The following is a 20,491-nucleotide window of genomic DNA, read 5'->3' as shown; positions in this document are numbered from 1 at the left end:
TCTTTCTTCCACCACTCTACACTTCCTGTCACTTTTTTCTTACTCTTGCTCCTTTCCCATCCCTGTTTCCTCACTTTCTCACTTTGTCACTGTTTACCTATCTTACTTTGACTTTATTCCACCCTTTTTGGCTGTTTCAGTCTTGTTCTTGATCAAAAATGAAGAATATTTTTTGTAATTCTGAGGTGTGCTGGAAACAGAAATTTTAATAGGATTAAAACAAATCAATAAACTTTACTTGGCGATGCTCAATGATAAATATTCACAGATATCTGATTTCCAAACATTATCATTTGAGAGCTACAGGGTTTTATCAGTAACACTGTATGTCTGTGCAAATGTAATGGCAATTTCAATGGAAAATATGATGTGTGTTAATGACAACGCACTGCTACACAATGCTTTAATTCCATAAAAAATAGCCACTCCTCGTGTCCGTTAGAGGTAGGTGGATTGCAAACGTTTTTTTCTGCTAAAAAGTGGGTTGTGGTTCTGAAAGGTTTGGGAACAACTAGCATACAGCAATGTGTCAGCCTACTTCAGCCCCTGTCTCACTGGTGTGAGGGACGGCATGCTGATCACAGCTACACATCTTACCTCGGACTCTTCCCCTCCAAAAACCCTTTTTACTTTTCCAAAAGCCTCCTCCTACTGCTATGACCTAAAAAAGAAATCCTTCACTCTTCTATCCCGCCACTATCCTTTTCAATCAAAATAACAGACTAACAGGTTCACTTCTCTAATTCCATATTCCACTATACCAATTCAGCAATAATCCTTTATGGGTTCCCGAGTAGCGTGCTACTCGCCAACATAGCGTTTCAACACCCCCTTTCCTTCTGCTATACTTCTTATTTCAGTAATTTTTATTGAAAATAAAGAGAATATTTACATGGTACAGGGAGGGGCGGGGGGGGGGGCAAGCACTGTCTCGATTGGCTTGTATCGGTTTGGCTTGTGTCAGTCCATTCCCCAGCTTGCTTCTTCTCGTCCAACTTGCAAGTTTTCAAATTTCCCCCGTGCCCCCTTGCAGCCTGTCTGATTATCTTTTCGCACCCCTGGTGGTGTGAAGAGAGAAAAAAGAAGAAGAGGTGTGGGGGTATAGAGAGTATAGAGAGAGAGAGAGGCGCATTGTGCTGTAGAGTAGGGTGCGTGTGTTGTTTATGCAGTATTGCCTAGTCTGGGCGTTTAGGGTGATTCAAACAGCTTTTGACACACACAAAGAACAGTACAACCTTGACAGCGTAGAGCTCTATAACTTCCTTAAAATAAGAGTGGCAATAGCCAAAGCAGGCATAAACACGCTCACCCCATCAATAATACAATACGCAAACAGCCTGAACATAACTGGACACCAAGTAGCGCACATATACAGAGCCTTCTGCTATACTTATGAATCCAAATAACTAACATATCACCATTTAAAATGTACTTGCATGTTTCACTATACTAATTCAACACTAATCCTCTATGGGTCACGGAGTAGCGTGCTACTCGCCGAAAGCTCTTTGACGCCTCGTCAGGGGTAGTAAGCACTATACAAATGCAAATATAATACAATACAATATATCCTCATAAAGTGTAGTGTTTTCAAGAGCAAAGGCTAATGGACCTACACTTTAATTTGCAAATACTTATTTCTCTCCATTTTTATTTTTTTAAATAATTTTTAGTAATCTGTGTTAGTGTAGAGTAGGTCTTTGGATTACAGTAATTCAAATGCAGAGGTGCCCTTTTTTGACAATATGAATCATAATTACTGTACTGTGTATAAAAAACGGGCTTTAGTATCGGATCTTCTCACCTTTGCCTGCTGAGATGTACCTGTACAATAAAAACTATATGCAATGGTTATTTTGTTATTTGCAAGATTCTTTTGTGTGTCGTATTTAGTCCACAGAACGTTTTTTTTTTTACATTTTGGTGGCAGAAGATTGCAATAAAAATAAAAACAAAGTACATGCATTGCAACTATTGCCATACCTCTTGGATTTTACAATGTTTGTTTCGTATGAGATCTCCAAAAAAGAGCATGAGCACATTTTCAGCATTCCCGGCCAGTGTGTGAACTCACATCTTAGTTCCAAGGAAAGTAAAATGTCCCATCCCCCTTCTTCTTCTTTATCCACCCACCCAGGGTTCTGATGATGCTCTGTCACTCTTGCATGGAAATAAACCACTGAGTTCAAAGGTTGTTCTCGGTTCACAGATAAACTGTAAAGAGAACTCATGAGTCACTGCATGCCTGGGTTGTTTTCACAATCTCATTTATAAAATTAGGCCTACTCCCATTTACTGTAAATAGGAGCATTCATTTTCATTTTAAAAAGCTCTGTCCAACTATGTGTCTACTGCTGAGATTTATGAGAAGCGTTCCAGTCACATGTTCAATCCCACCAAGGATGACTCATCATTCTTTAGGTCTGGTGTTGACAGCACAATTGTCTGACTACTTATTGTTATTAAATATTTCAAATAAACATAGATTTGGTGTTGGCTCCGCCCAGTGGAGTAATTCTTTCTCACCTGATCAGGTGCGCAACGCCCATTGGACTCATAGGGCTTCATCCCCCCGTCGTGTTTGGTAGCCCAGGATGAGACAGCTTCCCGGGCGCACACACCTGAGTACTTCACAGGTCTTTTAAAGATCTTTTGCTTGTTAATGAGACTTTGATGGTTTTCACCCCTTCTTATTTATTTACTTATTTATTTATTTATTCAGGCAATTTTCTATAGCGTGAACTTTACCTGAAGGTGTCAGAGCGCTTTACATAAGCACTAGTTGAAAAACATAAGGACTTAGGATTACATGCGCTACAAAGAGGATACACACTGAAAAAATTGCAAATGTACAAGATGTAAAGTCACACAAGGAGGAGATACAAGCGGATATACTCTAAGAGTCACATATGAATGGTAGATAGTATAAAGGTCTACTGCATATACTAGTGATTAGAGTTATCTCTATATACATGGTCAGAGGATACAAATGGATATACTCTAAGAGTTACATAGGAATGGTAGAGTACATAGGTCTACTGCATATACTAGTGATTAGAGTTATCTCTATATACATGGTCAGAGGATACAAATGGATATACTCTAAGAGTTACATAGGAATGGTAGAGTACATAGGTCTACTGCATATACTAGTGATTAGAGTTATCTCTATATATATAGGGAAGGGAAATGACTGGATATACTCTAAGAGTCACATAGGAACGGTAGATGGTACAAAGGTCTACTGCATATACTAGTGATTAGAGTTATCCCTATATACATATATATTATAGCCTTATAGCCCGCCGTAGAGGGCTATACCGGCTATTAAAGGTCCTCTCCAGCGTTAAAGTCCCCGAGCCGAAGGCGAGGGCCTTTAACAAGGGAGAGGGACTTTAATAGCGGTATAGCCCAACTACAAAGGGCTATAAGGCTATTAGAACATTCTGTCCCTAGAGGACAGTATGTTCTAACAAAAAAAACAAAGCCTTTTGGGATCATGAGGGGATTGGAATCCCCTCAGGTTCCCTGAAGCCTTTGTTCACAGCTAGAGCTGTGAACAAAGAAACATTGGAATGTTGGAGCTCCAGGCTTATACCAGCCATTATAAGCCAAGAGCACTCCATTGTTTTCAATGGAGCTCCCAACATTCCAATGTTCTAAATATATATATACACACATAGTAGATTTCCTCAGGCAGAGTTCCCTTAAGTGGGGTCGTAGGGGGGACGTGGTCACACCACCAAGTGAGGGTGGGAGGGAATCAAGGGTAAGGAGAGAAGGCAAAGCAGAAAAGGGAAGAAACATTTGAGGAACATCAAGGGGGAAACGAGGGAAAAGGGTAAAAGACAAAGGAATGGACAAGAAGACAGGCCGGGAACAGAGAAAAACGTCCGACAACAGCAGCAAAATGTCGGGCAGGACAGAAGGAAAAGTAAAGAAGTCCATGAGAGTCTGTGGTCCAAAAATGCAGTGCCTCAAGTGATACCCGTATCGGGGTCTGTAATTATAATCATCCGACTCTCCGATGCGTCTTATAGGAGTGCCCCTGACCAAAATGAAGGTGCCCTGTCCGGCCTGATGCCTGCTTGTAGATGTGCACTCTGGTGCTACATGGAGTCGAGCTCACCGTGTGTGGTCTCGGCCATTTTGGAATCAGGCAGACCTCGTGTCATCTGCCTTTGAGACTCTGGTGTCCCCCCTTGTAGTGCTTTGTCAATCCTCAGGGTGACCACCGGCGCTGGCTTCTTGCTGTGCGTGGTGTCCACTTCAATCTGTCAGTATTTAGCCCAGTATTCAGCCCAAGGGTGCCTTTGTTGCGATGTCAGCCGACACCCACCATCTTAAAGTCAGTTACTGTGTGGGGCACTACTCCGGTGTCCCGGGCCGCCCCGCAACTGCCCTCCAAGTCTGGCTCACCGCTTCAGCTGGTGTGCGCTCCATTCAGCACCCGACGGGCGTTCTCTTCCCAGATCTCAACGGTGGATCGCCGTAGTCCGCCAGTGCACTCCCAGATTGCATGCGCGTCGGGTCCACGGTGGCCATTCTCTGCCGTTGCTGCCAAGATGGCGGTGTAGCGCGAAGTGACAGCCACCTCTGGAAATGCCAGTAAGATGAGTGGGGGGTGGTGGTACCAGTGATGCGTCCGTGTTCTGGCCCCCAGTAGCTGCCTCAAACGTTCACTGGAGTGGGGAGATTTGGCAACTGGCGGGGGACCATGCAGCAGCATCCCCGCCCGCCCACGTTCTCAACCGCGGCACTCATGGTTTGCGGGGGTCGGTGTGGAAGATCGGCGTGGAGTAGGTAGCTATTTCCCCTGCCGCCGCCCTGGGCCTCCATCTGGTGCCCCCGGCCCAGGAGTGCGCCCCTTACGAAACGGAGCTTGACCGCCCTGGAGTCGGGGCGTAGTTCTGGATACCGCCATCTTGTTGCCGGACACCGGGATGGCTCCTCTGTGATAATCCTCGTCAGCGCTGTGGCTTTCCATGATTACAGCGTCCCTCTAGGAGCAGCTTGAGTTCCGACTTCGGTTTAGTCGGCTCGGAGCTCGGATTGACGATGTGACACCGTCTCTTTTGCCTTTTGCTTGAAGAATCAGACCCCTCCCCCCCCGAAAATGTTTCTTAGCCACCCACGAAATTTGACTCTAGGTGCGCCTCTGCACTTGATGCTATTATCTGTTTGGTGTATCATTCCACCACCAATTGGACTGCTTGCATTGCAATGTATGAGGTACTATGTTACATCTCAAAAGTAAATTGAATCTTCCTACATTCTATATCTACCAGAAGTATAGCATACAGAAAATAATCATTTTCCCCCTCAGCAGCATTTCTTAAAAATCCTGCGAGCCAAATTGCAGCCCATGATCACCTATGGGAGTGAGCCAATGAGAGGAAGAGATGCAGCAATTTTAAACAGCATAATAACGACCTCTTACCGAGCGATATTTCAGCTCCCTAAATACGTTTCTCTGGCTCAAATATGGTTAGAATTTGGCCTACAAAATCAGGCGACAGAGAGAATGGGAGCCTATGCCAATTGCTGACATAAAAACAGTCCTGCCGAGATTGGTTCCCTAAATTATCATCTCTGGGTAGAACTAACGCATACAGGGAAATCATTGGCTAACAAATATCTCTTGTCTTCCATCAAAGCTCTAGGCCTGACAGACCTTTGAAATACCCTAACAGCTCACTGTATTTAAAAAAAACTTGTCACAAAGTCAAAAAGACTTAAATCTACTGTAGTGGATAAGGAAACATTTTCGAAGCGAGCACATGGCTGGGTGGTGCTCAACAATTACGAAGCCTGCAAACGCCAACCCTACACTAATGCAGGAATAAAGATAACTAAAGATTTTTTAATAAAATTTCACCTGGGAGTTGGTTCAATGAACCCATTCTTACCACCTTGGGAAAGCAGAGAAGGAGACTAGCTATGCAGGCTTTGTGCCTGTGGAGATGAGAACCTCATCCACATCATTTTGTATTTGCGACAAATTAAAAAACATAAAGAATACTTCATTAAAACCTTCCTTTGACCGGCACGGCATCAGGTCCTGCAGGCAGGCCGTAATCCATTGCTTCAATCCAACCTGCCGCCTCATAAAATTCCTCGGTCTCACTGATCAGAGACTGAAAAACACATCTTTGAAGGCAACGATCTAGCTCCACAATCTGAGCTACAAGGGGATCCCATGGACAAAAACATCAACCCACAGAATAAAAACTTTGTCAAAGGTCTCAAAGGACTGATTGCTTAATACTGCAAACCACATGAGATAGACTATTTACCTGATTAAAACATTAATAGCATTTTATACAGTTTTATGTAAATTACAATGTGAATTACTTTAATGTTGGTTAATCCTTTTTTATAGGGAATTATTTAAAAACTGATTAACACTTTTGTAATAGTGTTTTTTTTAATTTAAAGATCATTTAATGTATGCAACGGTTTTAATTCTTCATTCATAATAAAAATTACCTTACCTTACCTTACTGTTGAGATTTATGAGAAGCATCCTAGTCGCATGTTCAGATCCCACCTAGGATGACTCATCATTTTTTAGGTCTGGTTTGGACAGCACAATTGTCTGACTACTTATTGTTACTAATTATTTACAATATACAAAGATTTGGAATTGGCTCCGCCCAGTGGAGTAATTCTCTCTCACTTGATGTTATTATCTGTTTGGTGTGTCATTCCACCTCCTACTGCACTGCTTGCATTGCAATGTATGAGGAACTATGTTATATCTCAAAAGTTAATTAAATCTACATTCTCTATCTGCCTGAAGTATAAAACAATCATTTTCCCCCTCAGCAGCATTTCTTAGTATTTTAGCCAGGGCTCAAAATGTGAGTAGCAGTAACATCTATTGTTGTTCAAAGCACTAAGATTCATAGCACTATATATTTTCCTACGCAGGTTTGATTAATCTGTATATTTTTGCGGCTCTCTAAATTTAGAGGTTGGGCCTTTCAATATACTCCCGGTTATGTATAAATGACAGCCATAATTGGGGTGCAGTGGGGTCCTCACACCCGTGGGCCCTGGTGCAGCTGCAGCACCAATGATATCTAAGCACCCGCAGCTTCAATCAATCAAAGACATTTATAGAGCGCACTACCTACCCGTAGGGTCTCGAGGCGCTTTAGGGGGGGTGGGGGGGTTCCGCTACTGCTCGAACAGCCAGGTCTTGAGCTTCTTCCTGAAGGAGAGGTGGTCTTGGGTCAGGCGCAGGTCGGCCGGGAGGGAGTTCCAGGTCTTGGCGGCCAGGTAGGAGAAGGACCTTCCTCCTGTAGTGGCTCTGCGGATGCGTGGGACGGCGGCGAGGGCGTGGCTGGCGGATCGGAGGTGGCGTTTGGGAGCGTAGAAGTTGATTCGGTTGTTGAGGTAGCTCGGGCCTTGGTCGTGGAGAGCTTTGTGTGCGTAGGTAAGGAGGCGGAAGGTGATTCTCTTGTTGACCGGGAGCCAGTGCAGGTCTCTTAGGTGTCCGGAGATGTGGCTGTGTCGTGGGATGTCGAGGATGAGTCTGGCTGAGCCGTTCTGGATGCGCTGGAGTCTCTTCTGGATCTTGGCGGTGGTTCCGGCGTAGAGTGCGTTGCCGTAGTCCAGTCGGCTGGTGACGAGGGCCTGGGTGACGGTCTTCCTGGTCTCTGTGGGGATCCACCAGAAGATCTTCCGAAGCATGCGCAGGATGTTGAAGCACGACGAGGAGACGGCGTTGACTTGCCTGGTCATGGAGAGGGAGGAGTCCAAGATGAAACCCAGGTTGCGTGCGTGGTCCGTCGGTTTGGGTGCGGTGCCCAGGGCGGGGGGCCACCAGGAGTCATCCCAGGCGGAGGGCGAGGAGCCCAGGATGAGGACCTCCGTCTTGTCTGTGTTCAGCTTCAGGCGGCTCGTCGTCATCCACTCGGCTACCTCTCTCATCCCTTCGTGCAGGTTGGCTCTGGCGGCGGCGGGGTCGTTGGTCAGGGAGAGGATCAGCTGGGTGTCGTCGGCGTAGGAGATTATGTTGAGGTTGTGTTGGCGTGCGATGGCCGCGAGGGGGCTCATGTAGACGTTGAAGAGAGTCGGGCTCAGTGAGGATCCTTGAGGGACGCCGCAGATGACTTTGGTGGCCTCTGACTTGTATGGTGGTAGGCGGACTCTTTGTGTTCTTCCGTCGAGAAAGGAGACGATCCATTCCAGCGCCTTCTCCAGGATTCCGACGTTGCTGAGGCGCTGCACTAGGGTGCGGTGGCAGACCGTGTCGAAAACCGCAGAGAGGTCTAGGAGGATGAGGGCCGCTGTTTCCCCATTGTCCATCAGGGCTCGGATGTCGTCGGTGGCGGCGATGAGGGCGGTCTCGGTGCTGTGGTTGGCACGGAATCCGGACTGCGATGGGTCGAGGGATCCATTCGTCTCGAGAAAGGTGGCCAGCTGTTTCTTGACGGTCTTCTCGATGACTTTGGCTGGAAACGGGAGTAGCGAGATGGGGCGGTAATTCTTGAGTTCGGTGGGGTCTGCTGTAGGTTTCTTCAGTAGAGCGCTGAGCTCGGCGTGCTTCCAGCTCTCGGGGAAGGTGGCGGTGTCGAATGAGGTGTTGATTATGTCCCGCAGGTGGGGTGCGATGACAGCGTCGGCTTTGTTGAAGACGTGGTGAGGGCAGGGGTCGGTTGGAGATCCGGAGTGGACGGAGTTCATCGTGTGGACGGTGTCTTCGGTTTGACCGGGGTCCAGGCGCGGAGGGTGGTGGTGGGTGGAGGTCCAGCGGTCGTGGCGTGCGTCGGTTGAGTGCTGAAGCTGTCGTGTATGTCCGCGATCTTGTTGTGGAAGTAGGAAGCGAGGGAGTTGCAGAGGTCTTGCGAAGGGGTGATGTCGTTGTTTCCGGGGTTGGAGAGCTCTTTCACGATGTTGAAGAGTTCCTTGCAGTTGTGTGCATTGTTGTCCAGTCGGTTTTTGAAGGCCGTTTTCTTGGCGATGCGGATCAGTTGGTGGTGTTTCCGGGTGGCGAGCTTGAGGGTGGTCCTGTTGTCCGGCGTGGGTTCCCTTCTCCAGGCTTTCTCGAGGGCTCGGCAGTTCTTCTTGGAGCTCTTGAGTTCGTCGGTGAACCAAGGGGCTCTCTTACTGCCGGGTCTGCTGAGCGGGGTCCTCAGTGGGGCGAGTTCGTCCGCGCAGTTGCTGATCCACTTCGTGAGGTTGTCGGCGGCCTGGCTGGGGTTCGCTGAGCTGGCCGGAGGGTGCTGGCTCAGGGAGGCGGCGAGCTGGTCGGCTGTGATCTTGTTCCAGCTTCTTCGGGCAACCTGTTGCTGGTGGTGGTAGGTCGTCGTTCTTCTGAAGGTGAAGTGGATGCATCTGTGATCTGTCCAGTGGAGTTCTGTGGCGTGGCTGAAGGCGATGTCTTTGCTGGAAGAGAAGATGGCGTCGAGTGTGTGTCCGGCGAGGTGTGTGGGGGTGGACACCAGCTGCTTGAGTCCAAGGTTGGCGAGGTTGTCGAGCAGGGTGCTGGTGTTGCAGTCGTTGTTGTTCTCCAGGTGGAAGTTGAAGTCCCCCAGGAGGATGTAGTCAGCGGAGGGGAGGGCGTGCGGACTGACGAAGTCGGCGATGTCCTCGCTGAATTGAGTGCGTGGTCCAGGAGGTCGGTAGATCAGGGTGCCTCTGAGGGTGGTCTTCGGGTCGGTGTGGATCTGGAAGTGCAGGTGTTCGGCGGAGGGTGGGGTGTTGTCGGTGCTGGTCGTGATGCGGATGGTGTTCTTGTGGATGATGGCGATGCCTCCTCCCACCTGGTTGGCGTTGCGGTCCTTCCGGGTGATCTTGTATCCTTCTGGGATGGCGACGGCGATGTCGGGCGCTGAGGAGGCGTTCATCCAGGTCTCCGTGATGAAGGCAATGTCAGGGGCTGTGGTGTCGAGGAGGTTCCAGAGTTCGATGGCGTGTCTGTGGACGGAGCGGGTGTTGAGCAGGATGCACTTGAGGTGGTTGCTGCTGGTGTTCGGTTTGGCAGGTGCTGGTGTCGGGCAGGTCCGGATGCAGGTGAACTTGCAGGTGTTGCAGCTGAAGGGTCCGTGGACGCGTCGTGGGGTGGCTCTGCAGCATCCCGGGACTCGGCCGGTGTTGAGTGCGGTGAGGGTGGCGGCGGTGTACGTCAGGCGGGTCGGCCGGGGTCTTCGAGGTCCAGGGGTCCTGGCACTGGGCGCGGTCCAGGCGCGGACGGGCGTAGACGGGCTTACCTTTGGCGCGCCTTCGGCGCACAATCGGCGCGCCCGCTGCTCGTGACCGCTGCGCGTTCGCACGGTCGCCATATAAGGCGAAGTGCGCGGGTGGGAGGAGCAGCTGGGAGGCGGGAGCGGGGAGGGAACAGAAGGAAAAAAGGGGCGGGGTCAGCGGTGGTGGCAGGAAGCGGGGAGCGGGGAGGGAAGACGGAGGGCGGCGAGGTAGGCGGGAAAACAGGAAAGAAAACGCTAACACGGGCAAAAAATAGCAATAACAATACAACAGGCACAAATGGAGATCAAAACGCTAACACGGGCACAAAAATAATAATAAACAGGCACAAATGGAGGTCAAAACAAAACAAAAACAAACAACAGCAGAGTCAGCCGGCAGCCGGCAGCGAGGCAGGCAGCGAGGCAGAGGGCAAGGCAATGGGGCACACGCAGCAGCTGGTGGCCGTGCGGCGCGGGGGTGTCCCACAAGTGGGTCACCCCCGCGCTTGATAACGTCACAGCATCCCACACTCCTCTTCTATGCTATTGGTGCCCACACCATGTCCACCCACAATCTGACTCTGGACCCCACACATTGTGGGCTGGTGCATACCCTCCCCACCTTGGCTCCCTCTGCCACCACTGCAGGTGTGTGCTATGAAAGGGAAGATAATCAGGAGTGACAAGTTACTTATGAAGCTATGCTGCTTACTGTATGGTGCTATACAAGAGGCTTTGCTACTCACAGTTTTTCTACCTTGTTATTTCTAACAAAGGCTTTCGCAGACAATACCAGGTCACCTGTGGTAATTTCTGTTCCACTATTCTTCTCTCTTTGTTATACCCATTAGTCATACACAGATTCTGCATCATGATAAATGGAATGAGGATGCAAACAGGGCGGGGCAACGAGTGCTTCAGAGTATCACCATTGAGAATTCTGACTCCTACCTGTTATCTCTATTCCCCTCCACTGACACTGAAGACCTGTCCCTAGGCCTGACTGTGAGGGGGGCAGGATTTTGATTTTGCAGCATTTATGAATTTCTAAAGCAAAATGTGCAATATGTACAGCAATAGCGCACCTCCATTTCTTTTTTAGGTGGACACATTTTCCTGAATTATGTCCATGGAAAATGTCACGTATGTTGAAATAGTTGCATAAATGTACGTGGAAACATCGATTACCATCGGTGGTTTCTTTGTGAGGGTGAGGGGGCGTTGTACCCTGCCCTCTGCGACGCTAAACGTAAAAAAGAAAAAGGCAATGAAATGGTTCATTGCCATTTTATTAATCACATTTACTAGTTCAGTAGCCTGCAGCCAGGACTGTCTTTCATGCTCTGTCTCTTCTTGTCAGCTAGTGTGCCTATTGTCTTACGTGCTCTGTCTCTTCTTGTCAGCTTGTGTGCCCTTATTGTCTTACGTGCTCTGTCTCTTCTTGTCAGCTAGTGTGCCTATTGTCTTACGTGCTCTGTCTCTTCTTGTCAGCTAGTGTGCCCTTATTGTCTTACGTGCTCTGTCTCTTCTTGTCAGCTAGTGTGCCTATTGTCTTACGTGCTCTGTCTCTTCTTGTCAGCTTGTGTGCCCTTATTGTCTTACGTGCTCTGTCTCTTCTTGTCAGCTAGTGTGCCTATTGTCTTACGTGCTCTGTCTCTTCTTGTCAGCTTGTGTGCCCTTATTGTCTTACGTGCTCTGTCTCTTCTTGTCAGCTAGTGTGCCTATTGTCTTACGTGCTCTGTCTCTTCTTGTCAGCTAGTGTGCCCTTATTGTCTTACGTGCTCTGTCTCTTCTTGTCAGCTAGTGTGCCCTTATTTTCTTACGTGCTCTGTCTCTTCTTGTCAGCTAGTGTGCCCTTATTGTCTTACGTGCTCTGTCTCTTCTTGTCAGCTAGTGTGCCTATTGTCTTACGTGCTCTGTCTCTTCTTGTCAGCTAGTGTGCCCTTATTGTCTTACGTGCTCTGTCTCTTCTTGTCAGCTAGTGTGCCCTTATTGTCTTACGTGCTCTGTCTCTTCTTGTCAGCTAGTGTGCCCTTATTGTCTTACGTGCTCTGTCTCTTCTTGTCAGCTAGTGTGCCTATTGTCTTACGTGCTCTGTCTCTTCTTGTCAGCTTGTGTGCCCTTATTGTCTTACGTGCTCTGTCTCTTCTTGTCAGCTAGTGTGCCTATTGTCTTACGTGCTCTGTCTCTTCTTGTCAGCTAGTGTGCCCTTATTGTCTTACGTGCTCTGTCTCTTCTTGTCAGCTAGTGTGCCCTTATTTTCTTACGTGCTCTGTCTTCTGTACTCAATTTTATTTGCCCATTTATTTTGTTGTGCTCTGTCTCTGTACCCAGCTTTTGTGCCTGTTTTGTTTTCGTACTCTGTCTCTGTACTTAGGTTTTTTGCCCAGTTTGTCTTCTATGCTCAGCTTTTGTGCCAGTACTGTCTTCTGTGATCTGCTATTGTGCCCACTTTTTGTCCTTGTACTCAGCTATTGTACCCGTTTTGTCTTCTGGGCATTTGTCTATGTACTCAGCTTTTATGCCCATTTTTGTACTCGCTCTAGTTTTTTTTAGGTTTAAAGCATTTTTATTATAACAAAAGGAACATGGGGAAGGGAAGTGGAGGTCAAGGTTACATACAGTACAATGAAAAGAAAAAAGAGACATGTCGCAGCAGTTCTAGTCGAAAGGGGGGAGGACGGTGGTCCAGGAGGGGAAGGGAAGGCATCAGCTGTAAGGCAGTAAGGTAGTGCGCACAACCCTCCTATATTCCCCGACCCCCCCAACTAAAGCTAAGAGCGAGTAGCTTCCTGCAACACAGTCAAACACAACGCAGTCCCTCCAAGCCCCCCGCCCCCGTAAAAAGAAGAAAAAAGAAAATAATACCCCAACATCCCCGTCCAATAGCCCTTAATAAAAACATCCGCCCCGAACAGCCTACCCCCAACCCCTAAGCCCTCCAGCCCCATCCCTCCTAATCCGCCGGGGCCGCCGGTGGTGTAAGCCTAAGAAGGCGCAGGTACCTCACACATGTGAGCTCCCTAAATTCTGTGGACAGCAGTGCCAGGAAGGGGTGCCAGAGCTCCTCGAACTGATCTACATTTCCAGCCACTGTAAGCGACATCTTCTCCATACCCAGTACCTGCCAGAGTCTATGTAACCAACCAGTGATGGAGGGGGTCGTTGAGGTGCGCCAGTGGACAAGGATATTTTGGACCACTGAGCCTAGCGCAATAGCAATCTGCCTACCCCTGCGGGACTTCAGCGGGTACATTAAGTCGTTGGGGAGGCCTAGCAAGACATACGCCGGGAAGCGCGGCAGTTCAATCTCAAAGTGTCTATCCACCTCATCCAAGACCTCCTTCCAGTAAGCAGTCAGTACCGGGCAATCCCAAAGAATGTGTGATAGAGTACCCTCCTGTCCGCAGCCCCGCCAACATCCCTTGTCGGTGAGCTTGTGCATCTCATAGAGCCTCTCCGGGGTGTAATACCAGTAGGTGGACACCTTAGTAAAAGTCTCCGTCAGCCCAGTGTGGTATGCAGAGTGCCTCGCCCGATATGCGATCTTGTCCCACTCCTTGTGGCTCAGGGTCCTGCCCAACTCTCTATGCCAGCGCTCCCTCCCCGGATTATGGAAATGAAACGGCGGGGGTTGAAGAAATTTATATAGATCGGAAATAAGCTTGGCATCCGAGGTCCGGGTCACTAGCCACCGCTCGTAAGGAGTGATTTGACGGGCTGCAACGTTGCGCACCTGGGGTTGGAGAGCCCAGTGGCGGACCTGCATGTAGCGCAATCTGTCCACCTTCGTCAAACCAAATTCCTATCGAAGTTGCTGGAAAGGAAGCACGCCCTCCGGCCCGTAAATCTGAAAAAGTGCCCTGCAACCCGCACTCACCCAGTGGGTAAAAGCTCCCGGCTCTAAGCCCGGAGTAAAGTCCGGGTTACCAACTATGGGTGTAAACGGTGATGGGAAGGTAGTCAGCTTGCGAAGCTCGCAAACCGCGTCCCACACCCGCAGGGGAACCCGGGTGACAAAGGAGGCGTAGAGGTTAGCCGGGCGGTGTGCGCGCTGCAGGAACGGGACCTCCTGAAGGGTACGTCCCGCTACCGCCTGATCCTGAAAGAGCCAATGCTTGTCAGATTCCCACCTGCTCCATTCCACCAAATATCGGAGTTGCGCCGCCTGAAAATACTTCCGGAGATCCGGGATACCAAGACCTCCCGCCTCCGGAGCAAGCGTGGAGAGAACTCTCTTCATCCGAGGCTTGCCGCCTTGCCACACGAAACGGGAGATGTCAGCCTGCACTTGCTGTATCCAACCCACAGGGGGCTGGAGAGGCAGAGCGCGAAAAAGGTACAAGATCTGAGGCAGCACCGTCATTTTCACCGCTGCGATACGGCCCAACCACGAGAGCAGGCCCTTGTTCCATCGGCCGAGTTCCTCCTTAATCTTCTTACTAAGGGAAGAGTAATTTGCCTTGACCATTTCAGGCAGCGAAGGCGCCAGCAGGATCCCCAGGTATGGCACCGTGGATGAGGACCACTGCATGGGGAAAAGACGTTGAAGGTCTCCCCTGGTGTCCGCGGCGAGCGACACGTCCAGGGCAGCCGATTTGGTCATATTCATTTTAAAACCGGCCACGCGTGCAAAGGCGTCCAGTTCCTGGACGCAAGCAGGGAGGGACCTCCTGGGGTCATCCAAGGTCAACAGGACATCGTCCGCATAAAGGCTAACAGCATGGGTATACTGACCCATCTTAACCCCAATAGCGTCTGGATTATCGCGTATCCTCTGGGCAAACGGCTCCATGTAGAGAGCGAACAAAAGCGGCGAGAGGGGGCAGCCCTGTCTCGTACCGCGCTCAATGACAAAACTACTCGAGCTGTGCCCATTGACCCGAACCGATGCTGATGGTCTTTTATAGCAATTGAAGACCATGGTGCGGAACTTCTCGCCGATTCCCAGTTTCCCGAGAACCAGCTCAAGGTACGGCCAATGAACTCTATCAAAGGCCTTCTCCACATCGACCGACAGTAACATCCGTTCCCCCGGGACGCGCGAGGCCTTTTCTAAAATGTGCGTTACCCTCTTGGTGTTGTCAACTGTCTGTCTACCGGGTACAAAGCCAGCCTGGTCCGCCTCCACCAGACCCGGCAGGTGCAGGCCAAGTCTGGCCGCTAGGATCCCCGTGTAGAGCTTAAGATCCACATTCAGAAGCGAAATAGGCCTATAAGAACCACACAGGGTCCGGTCCTTCCCGGGTTTCGGAATGACCGACACAGTCGCGGAAAGAAGGTCCGGCGGGATAGCCCCCGGTTCGGAGAAGGAGTTGAACAGGCGAGCCAGGATAGGCGCCACTGTGGAACAGAAGGTCTTGTAGAACAAGGCCGTGTAGCCATCCGGGCCGGGGCTTTACCGTGTTTCAATCGTGCTATAGCGGAGATGACCTCCTCCACCTGGATGTCCCTTTCTAGGTGGTCCGCTTGGGCGGGCTCAAGCACCGGGAGGGTCACAGACTCCAGATAATCCTCAGCGTCCCTCGGCGAGGAGGGTTCTGCGGCATACAACTCCTCATAGAAGCTACGAAAGGAGTCCGCTACCTCCTCATCACCGGAAACAGAAACTCCGTCTGCACCCACTAGCTCCTTCACCACATTGCGTTGCTGCGCAGCTCTGAGCCGATGGGCCAGGAGCTTACCACATTTGTCCCCGCCCATGTAAAAGGCATGCTTCAGACGCAACGCCGCATATTCCGCTCGATCTAGGTCCAGCGCAGAAAGGAGTTTCCTCGCCGCTTTCAGCTGCCTCCAAACTCGAGGAGCCCCTGTTCGGCGGTGAACTTGCTCAAGTTCCCTGACCTGCGCAGTCAGTTCGTCCCTCTTGCATTGCCGCTCCCTGTTCTCGGCCGAGGAAATGGAGATAAATTCCCCCCTGAGGACCGCCTTCAAGGCCGCCCACTGCGTCGCTTGAGACGTGTCGGAGTTGCCATTGTGGACCAGATAGTCCTGAATGACCTCCTCCACTCGCTTCACAACCGACTTCTTATGCAAAAGAGTATCCCGGAGCCGCCACAACCCTCTGGAGGGGGAGGCCGCCGGCCACGCAAAGACGCCGGAGACCGGTGCATGATCGGACAGGGACAGGACCCCAATGTCCGCCGTCGTGGCGGCCGTGCGTAGCGGTCCACTCACCAGGAGGTAGTCCAACCGCGAATAAGTGCGGTGCGCGTGAGAGGAATAGGAATAGTCCCTATCGGTGGGGTGCATAGCGCGCCAGAGGTCATGCAGATCCATCTCTGCAATCCGGTCTTGCACCGCGCGGGAAAGCTCCCCCGTCTGTGGGGAGCGCTGGGCAGACCTATCCATAGCCGAGTAGAAGACAATGTTCAGGTCTCCCCCCAAGACAACATGGCGATCGGGCGAGGCAGTGACATCCACCAACACTGATTCCAGGAAACGATCCTGGTGATCATTCGGGCTGTAAACGGAGCCAACCGTGAAGGCAATACCCCCAAGCCGCATCCGATACACCAGGAGCCTCCCCTTTTGTTCGGCATATTTGTACAAGACCTCGCCCCTGAAAGAGCTAGCTAGAAGAATGGCTACGCCTGCAGTCTTGGTCGCTGCCGAAGAGAAGAATTGGGTGGGGAATTTGGCAGAGCGCAGCCTATGACAATCTTTGGGTAGCAGATGAGTTTCCTGCAGAAGGCATATGTCCGCCTGCGTCCCTTCCAGTAGGGATAGGATCGCTCTGCGCTTCACGGGATTGTTCAGACCCTTAACATTAAGGTCCACCACTTTCAAGGATGGCATCTCCCCCAGGGAACCGAAGCGCTGTGCAGCAAGCGAGGGATCAGCGGTGGGGGCGCGCGGGGCAGGAGCTCAGGGAAGGCCAAGACCGGCCTCACGCGTGCTTGGGCATTATCGGACGGGACCCCCCCCACAACAAAACAATTCGTAAGCCCTCCCAGAACCAACCCATGGCAACCAGCCAAAACCACAAACAAAGAAAAACACCCCATTGTCTCAGTCCAGCCCGAACGGGCAAGTCTGTAGAAAACAATCAAGTGGACGTTCAGCCACTCACCTCCAACCGTTCCCTCCCAACCCCCAGCCCCAACCCAGCATCGTAGAGGCTAAGCATCTCTCCCCCCGGAGTGAAGTTAGGCCGTCAAGGCCACGCCGTTGGATTCAGGCAAGTTCCTGGCCGCTGTCCTCAGGGCTTCCTCCATATCCGCTCTGATGGTAGGGGAATCAGGGCGACTCGCAGTCGCCGACGATTGTCTCCTCGTCGATCTCCGCCGGCTCCGTCTCTCCGAGCGCCTCCATGTGGGCGTCGCCCCGTCTTCCTCCGTGGCCGTGAGTCCCAATACCCCACAGGTGTCTTGGAGGGAGCGCAGCTGGTGTAGCACTCCGTTCCACCTAAAGATGAGGCGGAAGGGGTGACCCCAGGAGTAGGGCGTTTCGTGCTCCCGCAGAAAGTCTGTAGCAATCCGGAAGGACCTGCGCTTCTGCAGCGTGATGGCGGACAGGTCCTGGTAGAGCGCCACTGGCCGCTCTCTGAAAGTTAGAGGCTGCTTCCTGTGGGCCTCTGCCATGATGCGCTCCTTCAAGGGGAAATCAGGCAGGAACGCCAGAATGTCCGGTGGGGGTGCTGATGACTGGCGCTGTCGGCCCACTCTGTGCGCTCTATCTATGCGGATCGGGAATTCTGCATCTTCTCCCAAAATCTCTCGGAACAAGTCCTGTAGATAGGCCACCAGATCCGACCCCTCGTCCGCGGACGGGACACCCCGCACCCGGATGTTGTTCCGTCTGGACCTGTTCTTGAGGTCCTCAGAGTGGGCCTGGAGCTCGACACACTGCTCCCGGAGACGGAGAACGTCCTGCTGGAGATGGACTATCTCCTCATCCCGGCGCTGGGCCGCCGTTTCCACCGTGTCAACACGCTCACCAAGGCCCTCCACCTCCCTTCGCACTTCTCGGACCTCGCTGGCCACTTCCTTCTTTAGCGTCTGGAAGTCGTCCTTGAGGGAACTAAATAAGTCCTCCATAAAGGACCTCGTGACCGGCGGTTCGCCTCCAGTTGCGTCCGCTGAGGCCCGGGAGGACCCCGGCGACGGCTGCGTCCTGTCCCTCAGCTGCTGGGCCCTGCTGAGCATGTCCGGCAGAGTGCGGTCACCCCTTCTCGAGCCTCCTCTCCCAGCCATCGTGGCCGCTGCAGTGGGCAAGGTCCAGGGCCGGCCGCCGTAGATGCGTCCAGTCGCTCGTGGGCACCAGATGTGAGGCCCTGCCGAAGACAAGGGTGCTGCGTCACAAGCGACAAAATGGCGGCTCAGGCCGGGGCGAGACAGTCGTCGTACCGACTAGGGTGGCAATCAGGGGCCAAAGTCAGGGTCTCTCAGCAGCGCACCCCTTGGTAAATTAGGTCAGGAGCCAAGGCAAAAATAGGCACCCGCCCGCCTAAGGCACGGGTGGAGGTCGCCAGCTCCAGCTCCACAGGGAGAAGATGGCGGCAGGGCGGGGCCCGGGAGAGCGGCCCGGGCTGGCGAGACCGCCAGCGACCCCCGGGGCACAGTAAGCAAGAAAGGTCCGCAGCCTGTGTCTCACAGTCTCGCCAGCGGGTCCGTCCAGGCCAGCTGCCGCGTAGATGCCTCTGGCCCTCGCCTCCAGGTCCGGGGCCCGCGCCACACCATGCACCGTCGTCGGTATCGAGGGGCCAAAGCGCCAGCTGAGGACCAGGGTCCGCTGCGTGTCGTTGGCACCGGTCACATAGGCTCCAGCCGGGGGGCGCTGTTATTCTCTGGAGCACGTCGGGCCCGAACACTCGGGATCACCAGCTTTCAGCACCAGGCCCAGCCGAGGCGCCTGGACAGCAATGCAATACGCTCCGCCTCCCAGGCTCTCCTCCGTGCTCCGAACTTTGAGCAAACTTACGGAGTACTTCCCCCGGGGCGATAGGAGTCAAAGTAGTATCAAGAGGTGCACCAGGAACTCCGGCACAGTCCCCTCACCCGCAAAGCAGCTGCGGGGGGAGAGAAGCGCAGAAATCGGGGCTCGAGCTGAGCCGGGCCGGACGAGCTACGGGAGGAAGCGTCCGCTCACCCCGCCATCTTGGCCATGCCCCGTCGCTCTAGTTTTTTTAGACCGTATTTGTGCCTTTTCTTTTTCCGTTTCTTGGTTCTGCTAACTGACTTTCTCTTGCCCCACTTCTCTCCTCGCTCGCGGACTCCCCTACCTTGCCTCTTCAGCACTTTTTCTGGCACCATCCTCCACCTCCTCCTCTCTCTCCTTACCTGTACTTTGTTGTGATGCTATTTCACCGGTTCAATATTATTTTGCTTCTGCATGTCCTCAAGCATTTCCTTGACTTGTTACCGAATGGAAATAGGAATTCTTCTGAGCGGATGTTTAACAGGGTGAGCATGGTCCTTTAGCTTTATTTCATGAACATACCCAATTAGTTTACCTAGATCTGTGCAGAATACATCTTGTATTTTAATAGTACAGAATCAATACTAGGAAAGTCTTCACAATCAAAACTTTCTTATCAGAACCCAGATCATTATAGATCCCAGATCTGATCAACTTATTTCTATTGCATGCATAGTTTTATATCAGGTTATGGTATCAGACATATGTATACTTCACTTTATAACCCACAAGGGAATGGCATGGTTGAACGCATGAACAGAGTAGTTAAAGGTGCCATTCAATTGGCTGTACAAGGTGGTCATGACATTCAAAGATGTGTGGATGATATGGTATAGTCTTACAATACTACTGCCCATAGATCACCAATGAAGTACCATTTGAAAAAATGTGAGTAAGAGTGCCCACAACTAAATTTACTCCGCAATGGATACATGAAGAGAGTGTCTCATCTTCTCATGTTGTGTATTCCAGTGGAAGTTGTAAAGTTGAAGTGGGGGATCTAGTTATTGTCAATTGGGCAAAAGAGAGCAAGGTTTGAACAAATTTTCAGAGCCTTTAAGAGTCAAAGAAGTACATAGGTGGCATGTCGTTTTAGCGAGCGGGCAGAAATTGAATTTTATGAGGATTGCTCTTTATGCCAAGAGGGATGCTCGAGCTTTTGATGGTAATCCTGGTGTGCAGCAACTTAATTCCATCAAAAGTTGTCCTGGGATTAAACAGGTACGGGAAACTCCAGTTGTGAAACAACCTAATCTTATCATTGGTTGTTCTGTGGTTAAACAGGTACGAGAAACTCCTATTCCAAGAAAATATGGTGATTTTATATTGTATTGATTTTGTTGTTTCATGCTTCCACCCTGCAACATTTATTTCCT

This window comes from Lissotriton vulgaris, unplaced genomic scaffold, assembly GCF_964263255.1.
Source record: "Lissotriton vulgaris unplaced genomic scaffold, aLisVul1.2 SCAFFOLD_853, whole genome shotgun sequence".
Classification (NCBI taxonomy): domain Eukaryota; kingdom Metazoa; phylum Chordata; class Amphibia; order Caudata; family Salamandridae; genus Lissotriton; species Lissotriton vulgaris.
This window is presented reverse-complemented; position numbering follows the sequence as displayed.